The 21,929-nt window shown below is 44.4% G+C and overlaps 1 protein-coding gene across 5 annotated transcripts in view; it reads left to right on the plus strand.

Annotated features, from left to right (window-relative positions):
* Positions 1–21,461: 21,461 nt before the first annotated feature.
* The window catches only part of TMEM200A (transmembrane protein 200A), a 531,959-nt gene continuing 531,491 nt past the window's right edge, over positions 21,462–21,929 (plus strand). Inside the window, exon 1 of one of the 5 annotated variants that reach the window (XM_085611872.1) lies at positions 21,462–21,676. The gene's annotated coding sequence lies outside the window, so the exon portion shown is untranslated. The remainder of the gene's footprint in view (positions 21,677–21,929) is intronic. The other 4 variants (XM_085611873.1, XM_085611871.1, XM_085611870.1 and 1 more) reach the window with 4 other exon arrangements.

The following is a 21,929-nucleotide window of genomic DNA, read 5'->3' on the forward strand; positions in this document are numbered from 1 at the left end:
TGGGGGAAGCGGTAGCACCGGATACAGTCATTCTCCCGCATGGCAACCAAGTCCGGAATTGGTCGGGGAAGAGGCGGCACTATGCAGTAATTTGGAAATGACAAGGAAGAGTGAGTGCACCACAACAACAATTTATTTGTACTGAGCACATGTTAATCTGTCAATACACATATGCTACATACGGAGTCAGGTATGTGCCACATGCCCTGGACACGTATGGCTGCCAGGTGACACTCCTACCAAGACCCAGCTACACACAGAGATTGTGAACCTCCACATGCCATGGCATGGGATTGGCTGTGTCCCAGTGTAAGTGAACAGCCAGACGCAAGACAGGAGTGACATACATCCACACATCAGCAGAAGTAGGATGTCGATTGCAGAGACTGGTAGCGGAACACTAGGGCCACAGGTCACATGACATTACACTAGGACAGCCCACACACCTTGCCATGAAGGTGTACATGTGAAGACTCACCACACATTCATAGAGAGGATGCAGACATGTCCTTGTTACGCTACTCCGTGTCCCATGCATACATACGCACCTCACATCCGATACCACTTGTGGCCTGGTGTGCGGAACAGTGTGCCATGTCAATCTACACACACACACGTTGGTTGCTGCAACAGCTTCTGCTTTTGAGGGAGCTCCAACATCAAGCTAATGGGAACCCCCCACACATACATGACATAGTCACATCGTGCACCGTGGGTAGTGACATGTCAGGTGTGGTAACCCCTGTACCGGGCCTCAGGGGACACTCCCGTGTGTTGTTGTCCGTGCCATGCCAGTGACGCTCATCCCAAGTGTGCAGTACGACATGCACACATGTCAAAGGAGTCAAGGGCATGCCTGGAACACATTGCACCGTCACACATTACATGTGTACACATCTCATCATACATCTGGTGCCTTCTCGACTCAGGAGTAATGTGCCACATCACAGCCTTTCACACCTGTGCCCCACACATGTAGTAAAGGCCAGACAATGCCTTGATGTCCATCCATGGACAAGTATGTCAGCCCTATTCCTTCCTGTGTGCTGCCTGTCACCACTGTGATGTGTGAAAACCACCGTACTTTCGCAAAGAGGGCCTGTGTACGTTCCCGTATCACTATGGGAGTGCTGCCGTATGTGTACCCGTAGTGATGGTGAGCGTACGCACGTGTGTACGGTCCGTACCACTATGGGTGTGCTCGCGTATGCGTACTCATGGTGGTACGGACCGTACACACGCCTGTACGCTCACTATCACTATGAGTACGCATACGCGAGAACACCCATAGTGATAGTGAGCGTACAGGCGTGTGTACGGTCTGTACCACTATGGGTGTTCTCGCGTATGCGTACTCATAGTGATGGTGAGCGTACAGGCGTGTGTACGGTCCGTACCACCATGAGTACGCGAGAACACCCATAGTGATAGTGAGCGTACACGCGTGTGTACGGTCCGTACCACTATGGGTGTTCTCGCGTATGCGTACTCATAGTGATAGTGAGCGTACAGGCGTGTGTACGGTCCGTACCACCATGAGTACGCATACGCGAGAACACCCATAGTGGTACGGAGCGTACACACGCCTGTACGCTCACTATCACTATGGGTACACATACGCGAGCACACCCATAGTGGTACAGACCGTACATGCGTGCGTACGTTCACTATCACTATGGGTGTTCTCGCATATGCGTACTCATAGTGATAGTGAGCGTACAGGCGTGTGTACGGTCCGTACCACCATGAGTACGCATACGCGAGAACACCCATAGTGGCCTGTACGGGCCGTTGATATGCATTTGGGGTGCCCTAGGGCCCCGGAACGCACCGTACCTGTGTGTGAAGCTCCAAATTACATAGGGGACCCATGAGGGACAAGTATAAAGGCCTACATGCATGCTGGTTGTCATGGAGACCAAGTTTAAAGTTTGAATTTGTTCCGGAAGGTGCACAGCAGAAGTCAGTTGGAATGAATCTACTTTGTTGCAATGTGTTTGTGGAGTTGACATCATGCTCAAGAAAAAAACACAATAAGAACCCACTGACTGTGCTAGGTTTGAAGGGATTGGAGGAAACATAGGATGCAAATGTGAGTGACCAATCACTCTGTACTCCTGTGCATGAAACAGGCGAGCAAGGGAGATATAAGGCAGCCAGGTCCCATGAGGGAGCACTTGCCTGCACATCTTTGTATTCCACGACCCAGCTGCTGCTACTGATTCCCTGGAACCATGTCAAGGGCTGTGGAGAGGTCACAGCCTTTCACCCTGGAGGAGAACCTGGCTTTGCTGGATGTGATCCTCCCACAGTACCCCCTGCTGTATGGGCGACCAGGGTATCAGGTGAGTGCAGACTTCACTGGCACAGACTGTGTCCCTTTTTTGTGACTGTGACTTCTGGCATTGTGTCCAGGTGTGACACACATGCTATGTACTGTAGGGGGGGTCGCTGGGGGGGAATGCCTGATGTCTCCCAGCCAGAGCATGCTGTGGTGCATGTCTGCCGTCCTCACTAGCATGGTGTTTACTGTGACAGTCACTGCATGGTGCATGCCACATTCTGCCTGTCTTGTCCTCCTGGGAATGTAACCTCTACAGTCCTCATGTGATTCTGTGGTCAGCCCAGTGTGACAGGTGACTGTACCCACAGATGTGTGTTAGTTCTGTGTACCTGTGCTGAGAATGTCCACATGATGTGTTCGTACCCTGGACATCGGTGTGTGTGTAAGTCCCCTGTCATGTGGGTGGGTGCATATGTGGAGTGTAGCACCCCAGCTGCATGAGGGATGGATATACCCTGGCCATGTGATGTGAGCAGGGAGCAGTGCTGTGTGTCTGACGTGCAGAGCCAGCCCCACACCTGTGAGCCCCCCCCCAGTCTAGTGGCACATGTGCAGAGTGAGGTATGTCGCTGCATTTGGCAATGGCAGGTGAATGTGCTGTGCCTGTGTGTGTCTGTGTACTCTGCTGCAGTAGCGTCAGTGGCCTGTGGCATGTGACTGCTTAGAGGTGCTGCACATTATCCTGGTGTAGCTTGTGATGCACAGTGTGAGCCTGGATCATTGATTGTGTCGTTGCCCTCATTCCACCTGTGTACTTTCAATGGCACGTACTGCTTTTGCCCTTCCCCAGAGGATCATGTCCCTATGACAAAGGTGCAATGCGTTGGATGCATACTATGCCTTGTTGTAAACAGCAAATGTGTTCTAATATGTGTCCCTGTGACATGTGCCAGGAGTATTGATGTAGTGTCACTTGTTCATCCTCACAGGTAGGCGCCTCTGCCAAGGAGCAGATATGGCTGACCGCCGTTAGCGCCGTGAGGAGTGCAGATGGTCGGAAGCGGCGCCTGTCCCAGGTGAGGAAACGCTGGCAGGATATCCGGTGCTGGACGCGGAGGATCGCACGGGTCCTGCTGGGGGACTCACCTGAGACCCATAAGAACCGCGGGCGCCGCCGACTGACCCACATCCACAAGCGTGTGCTGGCGGTGGTATTTCCAGACTTGGAGAGGCGCTTACAGGAGAAGCAGCAGCAGGAAGGGCGTAGGTACATGTGTGCTTGTTGTGTTTCACCAGCATTTGTAAGTGCACAGTTGCATGGATACACTGCCAGGGTTTAAAGGTGCTGTGCAGATTCAGTTACCCACAGTAAAGCTGTGCTCTCCTGCCTCCCTTCCCCTCCTTGCAATGTTTTCCCTGGTCTGTGTGTTGTCACTCCTTCCCAAGGTAATGTAGGCTGGCGCTTTCTCCACGTGAACTATGCCTGTAGCATCATGTGTGGGGGTGGTGTGTAACAGGTTTGGGGACCTTGCCTGTGCCCGGTCCAGTTCAGTACATGTGGGTTCCATGTCAGTTGGCACTGATGCAGAGTCCAGACATGGGAGTTAGTCTCACAAGTGTCATGCCTTACAGCGTGCATGTCCTATGTTGTGGCCTGTGACATGATGTGCATGAGTGTGCGATACGCATAGTGCAGGGATGGTGGCGTGTGTTGCAGTCATTCCCATTAAGGACCATGGAGTTGTGTTGCCACTACTGTCCCCTGGGGCATATTTTCATAGGCGTCATGTGTGTCATCACAAAACGTGGACACTCTCAGTGTCTACAGCATAGGTTGTGCTCTGTGCCATTGTCCCCTGGCACCATGTATATTGACGTGAAATGTAGTACAAGTGTCCACTGTACAGCCTGACCTGATTTTCCTTGTTCATAGTCACAGTGGCCAGTGCCTGTGTGTCTTGTTACAATCATCTGATGATGGCCATTTGTACATGATTATTTGGACAGGCGCACCTTGGGTATTTGGCGTCCAATCTTGCATTTATGCATCCCCTGTGTATTTCACCCAGACTAAGAGATGTAAGTGCCACCTGTGTCTCAACAAATTGTCTCATGTAGGGGGTGGTTGGTGCGGGCCAAGCCTACATGTCAAAACCAGAATTCTCCTTGCTAGGTCTGGCCAGTGTGTGATGTTTGTCTGGACATACACTCAAGGTGCAGTGAGCCAGTCATGTTGGGCATGTTTTCAGTATTACCTATGCAGCATGTGCCTCAAGTTCATGGATTTGGTCCCTCCTCATCCCTATTGTCGGCAACGCTGTGTGGTGCAGATGCAGTGCTGGATTGTCCCCAGGGCCTGGCTCCTATGTCAAACTCCATTTCATGTCATTTGCTATTGTGTCATGCTCTCCATGGATTTTCATTGGCATGGTGGGTCAACCAACTGTGTGTTGCATGCCCTACATCTGTACCTTGTTTTGTAGATGTTACTGATCTTTCTTTGCAGGCTATGCACTGTAACCTATGTAGATTGGACTCATGTGACATATGTATACAGGTGTGTGATTAATTGCTGTCTCTTCACCTTGCCCACAGCATCGTCGGGGGACACGGAGGGAGACATGAGCACAGACGGAGCGGAGGGACCGAGCACCAGTGCCAGCGTTGACATCGTAGCTGGCACATTGAGTGGTACAGAGGCGGAGGAGAGTGAGGCCGAGGACCTGTCCAATGGCACCACCGAATATGAAGCGGACGGGTCCGAGGATGATCTCTCCGAGTGGGCGGAGGCTGCACCACCAGCTGAAAGCGGAACATCGCACCCCGCCCCCTCCATTGCCATCAGCCGCCTCCCACTTGCTCATGTCCCTTCCCAACGTCCACGGTCACCACATGTCTCCTTCCTGCCAGGCACCGCACCCCCTGCCCCGGTCTCCACTGCTGCCGCCAATGCAGAGTCTGTGGACATCCAGTGGCAGTTGCAGGTTGGTCAGGCTGCGATCCTTAATGTCCTCCATGGCCACAGCCAAGTGCTGCACAACATGGAGGCATACTTGGAGGGCATTTTTTCGTCGCAGGCTGACCAACGCCAGTTGCTGAGGTCCATAGACTCGACACTGACTGCAGCAGTGTGTCTCCTGCAGCGCTACGTCCCACCCCCTACCCCTGCCCCATCCACACTTCCCACTCCCATGCCTGTCCCACGTACACCCAGACGTCAGCATGCACCCACCACAACAGACACAGGCACCACACCAGCAGGGAAGGTCATACGCACACCTCCTGGCACGCACACACAGGGTGAAGTAGGCACACCCACTGGGTCGGGGGGCAAACGTAAGACACGTAGCCAGAGTGGGAGTCCGCATTCCACCCAATCCACTCCCTCCAAATCCCCTCCCCTCAGCTCTCCTGGCCACATATCCGGCAAGGACTCCTTCATGGCCGCTCTGTCCCTGAGCCCCACTGTGACACCACCCCGCAAGCGGTCAAGGGAGTCCCCGGTCAGGGTGGTTGAGTCCCCCCCCTGTCCACACCCTCCCCCAGTGGCGCTGCGACCCATCCCTCCGCCCCCCCCCCTCCTTGGGGCCTGTGGTTCCTTCGGGTGCAGGGGAGACGCTGGAGGACCTTGCTAAGGTGTGCAGCGAGATCCTGGCCTCCGCCTTTGGCCCTGCTCCACCCCCTGTGGTGGAGTCCTCCATCCCTGCACCCACGACGCCTACCCTTCGCCCTCCTGTCCCTGCGGTGCCTGGTCCTTCCCCCCCACATGATGCCCTCCCCGCTGTGGAAGACGAAGGAGTCTGACTGTGGAGGCAAGCTAGGGGACACGCGTCCCACTGTGTCCCCCATCCAGCTGTGACTCATGGACTGCCCTATGGGCTTTGTAAATATTGAACTTTCTACGAACACACTATTTAAGATCATGCTGATTAAAGCCATTTTTGTTTCCTTTGAACACTACTGCTTTTCTGATGTTGCTGTTGGTGGGGCTGCTACATGATTTTGGGTGGTAATCATGTGTTGGGTGTGTGGGAAATGTAGTAGTGTGCTGGTCATAGGGGGGACCCTGGTATCTGTGTGCCATCACACGGTGTTAGCTAGGTTTCTCTGTTCATGTAAGCAGTTACTGCATGGTGAAATTGTCCCAAGGTGTATTCCTTCCTCTGTGTACCCTGACATCTTCCCTGCAGGGTGTTCCCAATATTTAGCGCTGAGCTGTGTGTACATTAGCTGGGTGTGTGACGGACTCCTTCAACTTTGCACATGCATGCTGAGCGATGTCTCCACCTGCATCATTCGTGGCATCCTTGGTAGTCATTGTACTTGTGTATGTGGACTATTGACATGACTTCATGTGGACATGTTTTCTTTTCGGCGCTATGCATGCGTATACTCCCAGCCTCGCACACATGTGGTACATGTACCGCAGGGTCTTTGTGCACCTGACTGACATTTGTGGGCATGGTATCTGTGGCTACTCCACCCTTTGCGTTCCATGGGCACTGCTGGGAGTGTTAGGCACCCACCCCTCCTGTCTCTGGGCACTGCTGGGAGTGTTAGGCACCCACCCCTCCTGTCTCTGGGCACTGCTGGGAGTGTTAGGCACCCACCCCTCCTGTGTCTGGGCACTGCTGGGAGGACTCTACACCCACCCCTCCTGTGTCTGGGCACTGCTGGTAGGACTCTGCACCCACCCCTCCGGCGTCTGGGCACTGCTGGGAGGACTCTACACCCATCCCTCCTGTGTCTGGGCACTGCTGGGAGGACTCTGCACACACCCCTCCTGTGTCTGGGCACTGCTAGGAGGACTCTGCACACACCCCTCCTGTGTCTGGGCACTGCTGGGAGGACTCTGCACCCACCCCTCCTGTGTCTGGGCACTGCTGGGAGGACTCTGCACACACCCCTCCTGTGTCTGGGCACTGCTGGGAGTGTTAGGCACACACCCCTCCTGTGTCTGGGCACTGCTGGGAGGACTCTGCACCCACCCCTCCTGTGTCTGGGCACTGCTGGGAGGACTCTACACCCACCCCTCTGGCGTCTGGGCACTGCTGGGAGGACTCTGCACACACCCCTCCTGTGTCTGGGCACTGCTGGGAGTGTTAGGCACACACCCCTCCTGTGTCTGGGCACTGCTGGGAGGACTCTGCACCCACCCCTCCTGTGTCTGGGCACTGCTGGGAGGACTCTACACCCACCCCTCCGGCGTCTGGGCACTGCTGGGAGGACTCTGCACACACCCATCCTGTGTCTGGGCACTGCTGGGAGTGTTAGGCACCCACCCCTCCTGTCTCTGGGCACTGCTGGGAGGACTCTGCACACACCCCTCCTATTTCACAATATGTACGCTTAGAACATACACGTGTGTGGGTTCGCTCCATGCATACGAGGTGGGGGTACATGTCGTACATAAACGGTTGGGGTGGGGGTACGCTCCATGCATACGGGGTGGGGTTACGGTCCGTACGTACACTATTGGCATGGGGGGTACGCTCCATACGTACGCGGGTGAGGGTACGGGTCGTACTTACACTGTTGGGGTGGGGGGTACGCTCCATACGTACGCGGGTGGGGGTACGGGTCGTACTTACACTGTTGGGGTGGGGGGTACGCTCCATACGTACGCGGGTGGGGTTACGGTCCGTACGTACACTGTTGGCATGGGGGGTACGCTCCATGCATACGCGGGTGAGGGTACGGGTCGTACTTACACTATTGGGGTGGGGGGTACGCTCCATGCATACGCGGGTGGGGTTACGGTCCGTACGTACACTGTTGGGGTGGGGGGTACGCTCCATGCATACGGGGTGGGGGTACGGTCCGTACGTACACTATTGGCATGGGGGTACGCTCCATACGTACGCGGGTGAGGGTACGGGTCGTACTTACACTGTTGGGGCGGGGGGGTATGCTCCATACGTACGCGGGTGGGCGTACGGTCCGTACATATCCGTACCCACGCTGTGGAATGCTTGTGCGGCTGTACTCAGGCCTTTGCCACGTGGGTACGAGCCGTCCCGCCATTGTTGGGGTGACGTAGGTGTGGGCGTGGTACGACTCGTACCCACGCTCTTAAGGCATGGGTACGGGACGTACCTGTATTGTTGTGTTGCCGGTTCGCGTCGTCAAGCACTTCCGTTGTGGCCGTCGCTGGCTTTGCTGGACACACCCCCACCCCCTCGTAGTGACCAGGGCCTGAGGGTCAGGTATGTCCAGGGCATGTGTGCTGTGTGACTTTGGTGGGGGGTTTGTGGCCTGCCCCTGCCCCCCCCCCCCCCTTTGCCCCTGGGTGTTGTTCTGACCTTCTGCGGCGTCTGCGTCAGAACCTGTAGAGGAGGTCGACTGCTATGAGGGTCGGGATGACACGTAGGTTCGGGTCCATGTCTGTCCGTCGCGTACAGGTACTCCTTGTTCGCGTCGTCCTGATTTCCCGGCAGTTTTTGGCAGCCGGAAAATATTCACCGTGCGGGATGACGTCGGTGCGAATCGTGATTCCTGGTTCGTGAATGGCAGGCTGCGTGCGTCCCGACGTCACGTCGGCGCTTTCCCGGATCGCATTTGTACGTTTATTTTCGTCGGTCGGGGTTTTGTACGATTCGTACGGAAATGGTGTTTCCGTGCGAATCGTAATTCCATGGTTGTATATTTTGACGACCTGGTACGCGCCGGACGGAGAATATGCTCCGTCCGACGGTTCGTACCCGGTTTTTACAGGATCGTGATCGGCACCTAAATGTATTAAGGAAGCTATGAATACTCCAGAATTCAATACATTGGATTTTGCGCAGGTCTTGCAAGTAATAAATTTGGATCATCAGCAATATATTATATGTATATGATCATTAATAGAAAAAACTACTATTTTTTAAAAAAGAACACCAGCAGAATGCTTTATTAATAACTATAATTCAATTATTCTAAAAGCATGGAGAGCAAACATAGATTTACAGTTTATATTAGATGCATATGCTTGTGCTGTCTACATAATTTCATATATCAGTAAGTCACAAAGGGGAATGAGCAAAATCATTGCACAAGCTGCAAAGGAAGTAACTCATAATACTAATGTAAAAGAACTTAAACACATAGGCAACAAATTCCTAAACTGTACAAAAATAAGCGCTCAAGAAGCAGCTTACCTCATTCTTCAAATCCCATTGCGGAAAAAGTTCTTGTTCGTTTATATTTATTAATACTAACCCCCCCCGAAAAAGAGCACATTTATTAAAAGATGTAGATACTATAAATTCATTGCCAGATGCACCAACTAACATACAATGTGAAAATATTGCAAACGGCCAAAACCATTAGAACAGTGTACATTAGCGGCCTTTGTGGCAATTTATAATTACAATTTTAGAAAAGTTTTAAAGCAGTATAAAAATGACAATGACAATTTGCTCACTGAAACAAATTTGTATAGCTCAGACGAAGAAGACCTTGAAATAATCACCATAACACAAGACACAGAAAATATATACAGACACAAACTATACTTTCATTAAACGCTCATGTAGGAAAATTATTCGCTACTGCAGGTTTAACAAAAACACTGATTCAGAGAATTATCGATAATTATAAATGCTTCACTATCCATGGAGAGAAGAAAGCAAAATAATATTAGATAACACCACATATTACGAAAGATATATGCAGGTTAAAAATATTGTAGATACTCATTATAATAATTACAACAAAAACAACAAAATTATTACAGAACTTAAAAGTAATTGCGATAATGAAATGCTAAATAGCCCTCCTCAATCAACAGTAATGATACCATCGGATATAATGGGCAGTCAGAACGAAAATCCTGAACATCAAATTATATATGACTTATCACTAGATTTAGGTATCCGGAGCATAACTGAAGAACAAACCTTAACTAATTCAATCTTAACAGATGATAAGTACTATGATATCATGCATAATTTAAGAGAGGAGCAATTACATTTCGTCTATTATCATTTGCACTGGATCAAAACTAAAGAAACACCATGCTATACATTTTGCACTGGTGGTGCAGGAGTTGGGAAGAGCTTTCTTATTACTGCACTTTATCAAACATTGCTTTGGTATTATAATACAAAAGCTGGTGAAAATCCAAACAATATTCATATATTACTTACAGCCCCAACAGGAAAAGCAGCACACAATATTAAGGGTAAAACACTGTATAGCACTTTTAAAATACTGGTGTCGCAAAGTTTACATTATAAACCACTAACACAGAAGTACTCTACAAAGTCAGCTAATGCATGTGAAAGTACTAATAATTGATGAGATATTTATGGTTGGAAGGAATATGTTCAACTTTATACATAACAGGCTACAAGAAATAAAATCGTCTAACCAGCCTTTTGGAGGTATTACAATTTTAGCCATTGGAGACTTATCAGTTAAAACCAGTTTTTGGCGCGTATATATTTAAAAATAGTAAACACTCATATGGGCCATTAAGTACTAACTTATGGGCAACTCATTTTAAACTGTTTGAGTTAACAAAAATTAAGCGACAACAAGATGACCTTTTATTTGCAGAATTGTTAAACAGATTAAGAGAAGGTAAACATACAACCAAAGATATTCTAGACATAAAGCAGTGTGAAAACCCCCAGATAACAGCATTGCTAAATATATCCCATATATGATGTCAACTAACAACGAAGTAAATGCCATTAATCAAAAAGATTTATTGGAACATAGCCAGCAATATCAAGTTTATACTACAATAGCAAAAGATACTGTTAGTTCAGATCTTCCAGAAAAAGATCAAGAAACAATATTATAACAATTACCAAAACATCCAACAAAACTATGGGGCTTGCCCACACATTACACATAGCTTTAAAGCTACACTATGATTTAACTTGTAATGTTGATGTTAATGATGGCCTAACAAATGGAGCTTCAGGTTTAGTGCAGTTTGTTGAAAATATTAATACACCATATATCGTTTGGATTTCATTTGATAATAAAATAGTTGGAAAAACTGCACGGGAACAAAACAAACACTTCTATCACTCACAGATTTCATCAGCATGGACACCCATACATCCTATTTCAAGACAGTTTCAATTTACAAAAAAGTTTATAACAATTATACGCAAACAATTTCCATTGCGACAAGCATCAGCACGAACTATACATAGAACACATGGAGAAACTATAGAACCACTTTATATACACTTTAATAACAGTAAAATACATCACTTGCATTATGTTGCTTTAAGCAGAGCAAGATCTATATCAAACGTATATATTCAAAACTTTAATGAGCACAACATTTTAGTACATCCAAAAGTTAAAGAAGAAATGGAAAGATTAAGAACACATATGCTATTAAAAATATCTGTACCACAAATAGGAACATACAACACACATTTCAATATTATTACACAAAATATCCGCTCAGTTCAGAAGCATTTTAAATCCCCGATATCTGATAAAAACATTATAAAAGCTGGCATTATTTGTTTGACTGAAATAAACACTACTAGAAAAGCAGCACACAATGATTTTGTTATAGAGCAATATGATTATATGATTTTTGATAAATACCATAATCACCAAACAAACCATGGCATTATATTTTACTACAGGAAAGGCATTCTCATTCTACCCATTTATGAAACACACCAAGAAATTGACATTATACATTTTACACTACATATAAATAATAACTACTTAGTTATCATATTATACAAACCACCACAGATATTATTGCAAACACTATTACAAGCAATACGAAATATAACTCAGTTCTACCCAAATTCTCAATAAATTATTATGAGAGATTTTAACACAGACCTAAAAATATAATGTCCAAAATGTACAAATCTTCTAGCATTCATGGAAACACAATTACAATGCAAACAACTTAGAAACACTTACACAACAAACTACCAATCATTATTAGATCACATATACACAAATGAAATACTACACTCATATGGAACATTAGAACGCCATTATAGTGATCACAAAGCATTACGGTGTCAATTTAAAATGCTACTAATATTTTTTCCTATTACAGATGCTTACAATTGAAGAAATCATTAACAAGCCAAAAGAGGACAGCAAGCCTTATCAGACGCCTTATCAGACGCCAATGAGAGTAACGTTCACCGAAAACATATTACAAAAAGCCAAAGAAGACAACAAAGTTTTATATCATTTGGCATTAGCTGATACAACTGGAACAATTAAAGCAACATGCTACAATGAAGAATTCTACAATCAAACAAAAGAAAAGAATGGTTTGCTAATCCGAAACTTTCTAATTAAAAACAATGCAATTCTTATGACAAAACAAACCAAAATAACAAAAATTGCTGGAATGCCATTAACAGAATTTATCATCAAAGAAGCAGAAAAAATATGCAACCGCCAGCTCCACCAGCAGCGCTAAAAGAAGCACAACTAAAAACTATGATGACTGTTTGTGGGACAGTTGCTGAGGTAAGTCAACACACAGCACTTACGGTACCTCAGTACAACACTTCAACACTCACAGCACTCTTTCATCTTCACAAACAGTTCTAAACACTACAACAACCGCACACTGCACCACTATATACATTATACTACTAGATACTCTTCCATTTTAAACACATTCCTAACATCACTCACACAACACAACATATTTCACTCGCAGCACTAACTTCTCTTCAACACACACATACTCTTACCACTCTATATCCTCTAGCAAAATACCTCTAACCCTACAACAACAACAAACACTATACATGCAACAGCAACACTATAAACTTTCATACAACACCCCTACCCTCTACAAAATTAACACTCAATGCATCAGCACACATTTCCTAACACTCTACTCTTACACAACAAGTCACACACTTCCAACAGTAACACCCTACTCTATAATCCTCACTTCTCAAAAAACACTCACAACTACAATACATATTTCTAAACACCACTATCTCATACACATTCCAAACACAACCCTACTACTACTCTTTCACACATATCTACTCTTTCACAAAATCTCACCACCTACAAAAACACAACCAAAATCACACTTTCCCACACATCACTATCTACTCTTACACAACAATACTACCTTGTACAAAACCAACACCCAGCCCACACCACACATTCCCTAACAACACTAACTACTATTGCCCAATAAAAACTCTAACACCTACAACACCAACAGCCTACTTTCTGCTTCTTACTACTCCACAAACACACATACAACTCAAATACCTATTCCCTAACACCACTCTCATCTACTAACAGCTCTAACCACTACCAGAACCACATAGCACAAAAAAACATATTCCAACACATTATACTCTTCACTTAAACACATATTACACAAAACACTACCACCCCACAATACATTTACCATCACAAAACTCATACAAGTACACCTCAACAAATACAACACAAAGCCACTACTACTCTTACACACCTATATCATGTACAATAGCTCACCCTCCAAACACATAAACACTACACCTTACAACACAACACTACCTCCCCTTCCATAACAACTCTACCATTTACAAATACAACACCAACACAACAACTCCCGATTCCAAACTTTACATCCTCAAACACCCTAACAGCTACAAAACTAACACCCAACTACACACCACACATTCCCTATCAACACTATCTAGTAATCCACAACACCACACACACAAATCCAACACTAACACCCTACTCTCTACTCCTCCCTTCAACACAAAACACTCATACCTCTCTAACATTCATACATTACTCACCACACATTTAAATATTCTCAACTCTTTACTTCTAAACAAACCTCTCTCTCTCACTACCTACCTCTATTACTTTCTCAATACCTAAACCCCTAACTATCTCTCTCTCACTAACTTACTCTCACTACCTTACTATGTTTCTGAGCCTCTCACTAAAACACACGCACGCTAACTCTCTCTCACTTACTCTCTCTTTCTCAAAACAAATCACTCTCTGCATCTTACTCTTACTAACTCTCTCTCTCGTACTAACTAGCTCTACAAAACTCTCTCTTGCTATTTTACTATCTCTGTTTCACTAACTAACAAACTAACTAAACCAAATAATAAAACCAATTTCTTTTTTTTTTAATGGAGGAACAAATAAAAACAATATTTATTGGCGGACAGGAAACTCTTTTAAAATCCATTACAATTAAGGATTCTACAGACGATGTAAAGATAACCTTGTGGAAAGAGGCAACTAACTTTGCGATTCAAGTTTGACAATATGTGAAAATAACTCATGTCACAGTGCATGAGTTCAACGGTGAAAAAATATTGAATACGGCAAGGCACAGTCAACTTGAAGTAAGTACTTTTTTACTTGCTTATTTTCTTAAACCCCTAAATCAGCCCCTAACAAGTATCTCTCACCTCTTGCATACAAGGACACACTAAAGCTGTTATAAAACAGAAACAAACACCATTCTAAATAAAGCATTCCACACAAGACACACTACAATTTAACACAACTTATAGTCTGCTTAGCAAGGACCATTAGCTAACATCATACAAGCTTTACAGTTGTCTTCCCCGCTTACTACCATTATCTCAAAAAAGCTTTCCTGTATACACAAAGGAAATTTGATTTCCCTAAATCCACTTAATGGTAAAAAATAATATTATTAATAGTTATCCATTCCAACAACGTACTGTGTATTTCTGGTCAAACACAATGGTATCTTCCCAATTGATTCATTACATATTTCATAGATCAGGCATAACAACAATAACATCAGTCACATGTTAAAAAAGGAGACTGACACAAAGCTCCTAGGAAGTCAGGCAAACAGTACAGTTGTACAGTCAGTCAACTCTATCATAGGTAAGACTGCAATGTACTATAGCATTTGTGTAGCACTTCACACATTTGATCAGTTCATAGTCCTCTACTTTCTATCAATTCAAGGGCATATTTTAGTGTGCTCGGTTTAAGTAACTTTGTGTCCTAACTGGGAAATGTTGGTTTATGTGGGCAAACATAACATACACAATCCAAATATAATGCAACCTAACAAATGAGCATTTATTCTTGTAAAGAGTGTACAAACAAACAAAGACACTCGTACCTACTCACCAATTAGCAAAGAAATTATCTGTGTTATGCTGTTGTAATAATGAAATGCTCAGGTTTTAAATACTTACTAGAATTTAAGGTGCCTGGAAATGTACCCTATTCACTTAGCCATTCAGTTCCAAAGGTCATAGAATAAACGGAAATGTTCCACCAGTATCTGTTTTTTTTTTTTTAAAAGAGTCAGTAACAAAGCTAGCCTTGCACTTAGAGGTATTGTTTAACAGTAAATGTGGAACATTTGCTAAATATACAGTGGTCCAGTCCCTAGAATTGCTCACTGAGCTATGTACATAGCTTTAATATGCCTAGCTCTCTAAAGACAGTGTAGAGATGTGAGACAAGGCATAATACAGGTCAGTCAATCTATATTAAGAAGCTCTCAAGTAGCTTCATTTCAAACACTCTGTAGGGTGCAAAGTTTCCTAAGGGTGCACCAAAGTATAGTGCATTGCCATACTCAAGTTCAGACAGTACTACTGTAATCAGACTTCGAATATTTTTCAAAAACTAAAGTATTAGAAATATGTGAGAGGCATCTCAAAATAAAAGTGTTTTTTGGTGATCTCATTTTCTTGTGGTATAAGGGATTCACTAGCATCCATGATCATTCATAAGTCCATCATTTCAACTACATTTACTGTTACAGGTTATAGTTCCAGAGTTCAAATGGTTAAAAAGTTATTATTTGCCCACTTGCCACGTGTACAGAACTCGGTTTTTGATGTGTCAAACAATCACCCTGTGATCAATAACTCCTAAGGATTTCCACATGGTACAGGAGACAAAATCTGATAGATTTCTAGCATTAGAATAATTACCCTGCAATCAACATTAATAAAAATAAGGGTTCCGTGTAGGGTTTTGAGTATAAAGGAAAAATGGTGCCCTGCCTGGTAGCGGTGAGTAAGAGTAGTTAGAAAATAAGGAGGATACGGTGCCACTAGGTAAGAGGAAACCCCAATAACCCCTGAAGGGAGTTGCAAGGGCCCACTCAATAAATACAACAAAAGTCCTGTGCACACGTTTTAAGATAAATATACGCAAGTGTTTTTTTTAAAAAACATGATATAACGGCACAAAATGGAGACAAGGTCGACAAGTTTTTCGGTTCTTTTCAAGTTGCAATGTATTTGAAAACACCTTCATCAGAAGGAAAACATCAAAGAAAAAACCAGCCGACACGTGTTTCGTCAAGCGGGCAGTGTACCCGTGACTCTTCAGGGCTGAATACGGAACAAGAATATAAGGATCATGAGGCAATTACAGTCTCTTCATAGGGCACACCAATTGGAGGGGCCAGACACTAAAGTCAGACTGTTTCAACGACAATATAAGACCCTAATTGAAAAAAAAAAAAAAAGTATGTTTTTATGATAAAAAATGGAATGAAATGCTGGAGGTCATACAGGTTTGGGAGAAAATTGTGGGATTTGGTAAATAATATAGCAGATACTAACACTGTGTTCCCCCACTCACATGATTGCAAAGAAGATTGAGTGTTATGTGTCAATAAAATGTACAGCTCACCATCTTTAAATGATCAGAGATATGGCTATATAGCTGACCCAGAGCCTCCTGAGATATTTTTAAAGAGCAGATCAAGAATACGATAGCTGGGTTTAAGTTAAGTGGGGCAGCTGGACTGGATAACATTCCAGCAATTGAATTAAAAACAAATACTGATTTGTGGGCGGAGAATCTGAAGTATCAGTATCAATGGATTGCCGAAACGGGAATTATCCCAGAATCCTGGTGGGGCTCAATGATAAAACCTCTGTTAAAGGAAGGAGGGCGTAGAATTAGAGAAAACTAAAGTTTGATCAGTCTTTTGGACGGGTCAGCAAATATATTTTCAGAAATTTAGCTCAAAAGGTTAGAAGAATGGATCTTAGAAAAAAAACTCCTACCTATAGAACAAAGTGACTCTCCGGGAGGATACTCCACAACGGATCATTTCTTTGCACTGTGGGCTTTATTTTAAAAAGTCTATAGAAATAAATCAAAGATTGCACAGTTCTTTTGTGGACTTCCACATAGCCTTTGATACAGTCGACCGGGGAAAATTATAGGATAAATTGCATACTTGGAAGGCCCAGAAGACCTGTTATCCTTGATTCAGGCATTACATACCTCAAATTGGTCTCAGGTGGAGATGGGTTGGTTGGGTAGTCTAACTGAAAAATAAAAATACTGGACTTCGACATGGCTACATGATACCCCTGATGTCTTTTAGCCTCTAGGTAGCAGATCATTCCACATGTCTAATCGAAACAAACTCCAAAAATGAGAGCAATTCATATTCTCTGTGTGATGTATGCGGATGACCTCGTCATTCTAGATTATGCGTCGGGAGGTCTCCAGAGACAACGGGATGCACTGACAGTATATCGTGAATTAAATCATTTGATGAGTAATTTGGATAAGAAAAAGGTCATCATTTGGGGGGGGAAAGTACCCAATTTCAATTGGTATATTTTTCATATGAAAATAGAAGAAGTAACGTCTTATAAGTATTTGGGGCTGTACTTCAATGCCAAGCTGAATTGAAATGAACATCAGCAGTCCATAAAATCTAGGACATTAATACAGGTGAGCTCCCTGGTGAAGGTTAACAGCATGTATGGGGGCCAGTCACTTACACCACTTTTCAAGGTCTATTTGCACAAACTTCCTCTTTTAGCAGTTTACGGATCTGAAATATTGTGTCTAGATAAAGGGATTATTTTAGACCCATTGTAAAGTGTATAGGTAAAATGAGTTTTAAATTTCCCAAAGGGATCTATGATACAGAGCATTAGATGTGAGGTAAGTGTGATATCTTGAGCATATATTGACAAAATTACTGCTTTTAGTTTTTTTATATTATATCACTCGGTTGGATACCACTGAAAGAATAGCACCATATTGCAATCCAATAGAGTGAGTTGAAATGTGCTCCGGTGCTCAAGAAAAATTTACAAAACCTCTAAGATCATATTTTATCTGCGGAGACTTTTGCTAGTTGGGAGCCCTTCCCACATGAGAAGTTACTTCTGGAAGCTGTCTGGATTCCATCTTTTCGGAAAGATAAGGAGTATTTGTCTCAGAAACCCTCAATCCAAATAACAGTGTCTTCCCTGGGTGTGTGGATGTGTACCAATATCTTTATTATTAGCTAAATCCTTTACTCCATTTAGAAATTTCAAAAATTAGTATAGGCCTTTATCCTTACAAGCCAATTCCCATTTTGGCTGAAAACAATAGGGAAAATAAGGGATACTCTGTATGCACTTTACAAAGGAAATGCAATATTATTCATGTACTAATTGATTGCCCTCTTCTTTTATCTAAAAATGCTTCTATTGTGGCCAAAATGGTCCAAAGAAGAGACACAAGAACTTGCGTCAGGGAGGAGAGCAGACGGTCTGATTTACGGGATAAGCAATTAATGCTAGAGGGAGCAATAAAGCGTATAAGCAGGGGCAAGATTAGATTCAAAGAAACTGCCATTTATTTTTAACAAAACATAGTACAGGAGCTCACAAAAAATAGGGACAACAAGCGTGATGTGATAAGTGAGGGTGACTTTTTAAAAATATATACATAGTATTGACAACACACAGGGGAACTCCTCAAGAACAGTTTATACACAAGATGCAAGGAGGTCATGTTGTACGGGTCCTTGGCATTTCGATCTCAGTTACTGGAGATCATCTTCAGGACGTAGCATATGTGACCAAGTTGAATTCATGCAACCGGAAGCAAGCCGGTGAAAAAGTATGATGAAGACACAGTTAAAGGTGTTCAGTTGGCCAAAAGGTAGGTGAGCGGTGGTTGAATGACTGGGGCTGCCATCTCTGAGTGGGTATTGAAGACTCAGGATGACAGGGGAACAACAATCCTGATTAGAAAGCAAGGTGTAGTATGGCCAATGGTTCCAATTACCAGGGCCTGCGAGTAGGGTATTGAGGACCCAGGATGAGAGGGGAAAAATAATGCTCGATTAGAAGGCAAGATGTAGTGAGAGCGCAATATGGCTAATGGTTCCAATTACCAGGGCTTGTAATCCTAATTACGGATCACTAGGCGTGAGGCTCTGCTAGCTGGCCATCAGAGTATAATTAGTCTTCTGACCTGCTTGATCAGTCAGCGCGCCCTGTCAAGAAGCAGGAGACAAAGCCCGCTCCTCCCTAGCAGACTGATTCATGCGGTCTTCTTAAATCACGCACGTCGGAAGACTATTTATACTCCAGAGAGGTTCTTTAGAAGTGGCCAGTCACCCATCCTTAGAGCTAAGAACTTTTGTTTCAAGTAAAATGAAAAAGTGCTTGATAGGTGATGAGACTCAACTCCTGGTTTGAAATTGGAAAGTACTGCCCAGGCATGTTTCCTTTTTAACAGAGTTGCCCTGTCTGAATGAAATGTCCACAATCGGACGCTCTTCTTAACGGTGTGGGTTGATGATTTGTGTGGGTTTTAAGGACTTATGAAGCTCTGGTCTGCAATCATTTCTGGGTTGTTTAAAGTTGGCATAAGGCACACCTGTCAGAGTACTGCGGGAAACATCTATTACAACGCAGTCATTACATCGCACTGCTTTTACAACGCAGCTGTTACAACGCAACTAGCTTTACATTGCATGCCATTACAACGCAGTTATTACAACGCATGCCACTACAACGCATATCATTACAACGCATACCATTACAACGCGTTATAAGGTAAGTAATGGAGATTTTTAAGTTTTATGGTGGGTATGGGTTTTGGGGTAGTTGGGAATAGTCATTTTTACCCCTACGCTATCCAACACTTTCCCTACTGTTGCCCTCACTGGAGTGGGACTAGTATTTTTTACCCCCACACTATCCAACACTTTCCCTACTCTTGCACTCACTGGAGTAGGAATAGTAATTTTTACCCCTACACTATCCAACGCTTACCTTACTGTTGCACTAAAAGTATTATGTGTTGTAATGCTATGCGTTGGAATGCATTGTAATAATAGTTCTTAAAACTGCGTTTGTAATGGCATGAGTTGTAAAAAATGCAATGTAATGGTAGTTGCGATTTAAAAAACATGTTGTGAAAGAATGTGTTGTAATTGTTTGCGTTGGAACGTCATGTTCAGTACCGCAAGTGCCATGCACAATACCTGGCCTTGATGGAGCCTCTAAAATGACTTTGGCAAAAACACAATAATTTGGTTTACTTGGCTCCATGCATTGCAGTTGTCATACCACTAACAACTGGACACAGGAAGATGCAGCAAAAACTGAGACAGGAGGGGAACAGAAAGATAAATATGGTAAATATGAACAGGGTGAGAAAGGACCTTTCAGGGATAGAAGTGAAAGATTGGCAAGAGCACTACAACAAAGGAAATTTAAAAAGGAGAGAACAAGATATTAAAAGCAACTGGAGGAAATTGGCAGAGGTATAAAACAGGATAAACAAATAGAGAAACGTTGAAAATGTGCTAGACAGGTGAACAGGAAATACAATAGTAAGAGGAAAATAATGAGAAGAGGAGGCTTGGCAAAACAAACAACTGAAAAAGATAAAAGCAGAGAAAGAAAAAATATGAAAATGGGAAGAAAGTGCCAGAAAAATGGGCGATCCGTATTTTTGCCCCATTTGTAATCCATGGGTTAGTGGTTCCAATACGTGTGAGACAGTCAAATGATTTCATAGATTGACTGCAGGTCATATCTTCTATATAGAGGGTTAAAACACCTACTGAAAAGATGTGTGTGCCTCCTGCAGGTCAGACATTCTGATCCCATTGATAAAAACTCAGGTATTTGTGTACCCACGGCAAAAATTTGTATGACCTATTACTCATTAAAAGTACCGAGTTTGTTACTTTGTGAATGTATCTTTAAATGTAAAACAATATTATTTTAAAAATCAAATGAACATGTTTACATAACAGTTACGAATGAGGTTGGACTAACTACTTCCTATGCAGTAACCACTAGGTAAAAGCCCACCCAAATTAAAGAAAGCAGCCTAGCCTTTGTAAGGTAATGTCATGGCTCCAGCGCGAGAAGCAATATTGCGCGGCTGCCATCAGGCTGGCCCGGCTCTCCGCCTCCCACTCACGAGCTCCGCTCCTCCCCTCGAGTTGCGAATTGGCTTCAGCAGCAGGCAGCATCCACAGTGCTGAGGAGAAGCGGCAGCAGAGAAGAAAGCTGTCTCTCGAGCTGCCAACATCAGGAATCTGGAGACAAGCTTTCCGGGTGGAGACTCCTGCTGCGTGTGTCACATGATGTAGACGGTGAAGGCATTTTCCCTAGAAATATCACGCTAAAGCCCTCAAAGGCAAGTGCTGTCGCGGGAGCCTGAGCTCCGATGTGGGTTTTGCGCGTGGAGTTTATACACAGATGTTTGAACGGTTAGCTTCGGGGAAAATCCATTCATTTGTCGTATTTCATGCGCAGAGTCCATAAATAGGTCACACGGGCACAGTGGCTGAAACTGTGACATATATGTGTGGAGTCCAGAAACTTTTGCTGTCATCTGCTGTCTAGACTTGTTTGGCGTTTTAGAACCACATCTAACTTGTTGCTTCGTA

This window comes from Triturus cristatus, chromosome 6 (assembly GCF_964204655.1).
Source record: "Triturus cristatus chromosome 6, aTriCri1.1, whole genome shotgun sequence".
Classification (NCBI taxonomy): Eukaryota; Metazoa; Chordata; class Amphibia; order Caudata; family Salamandridae; genus Triturus; species Triturus cristatus.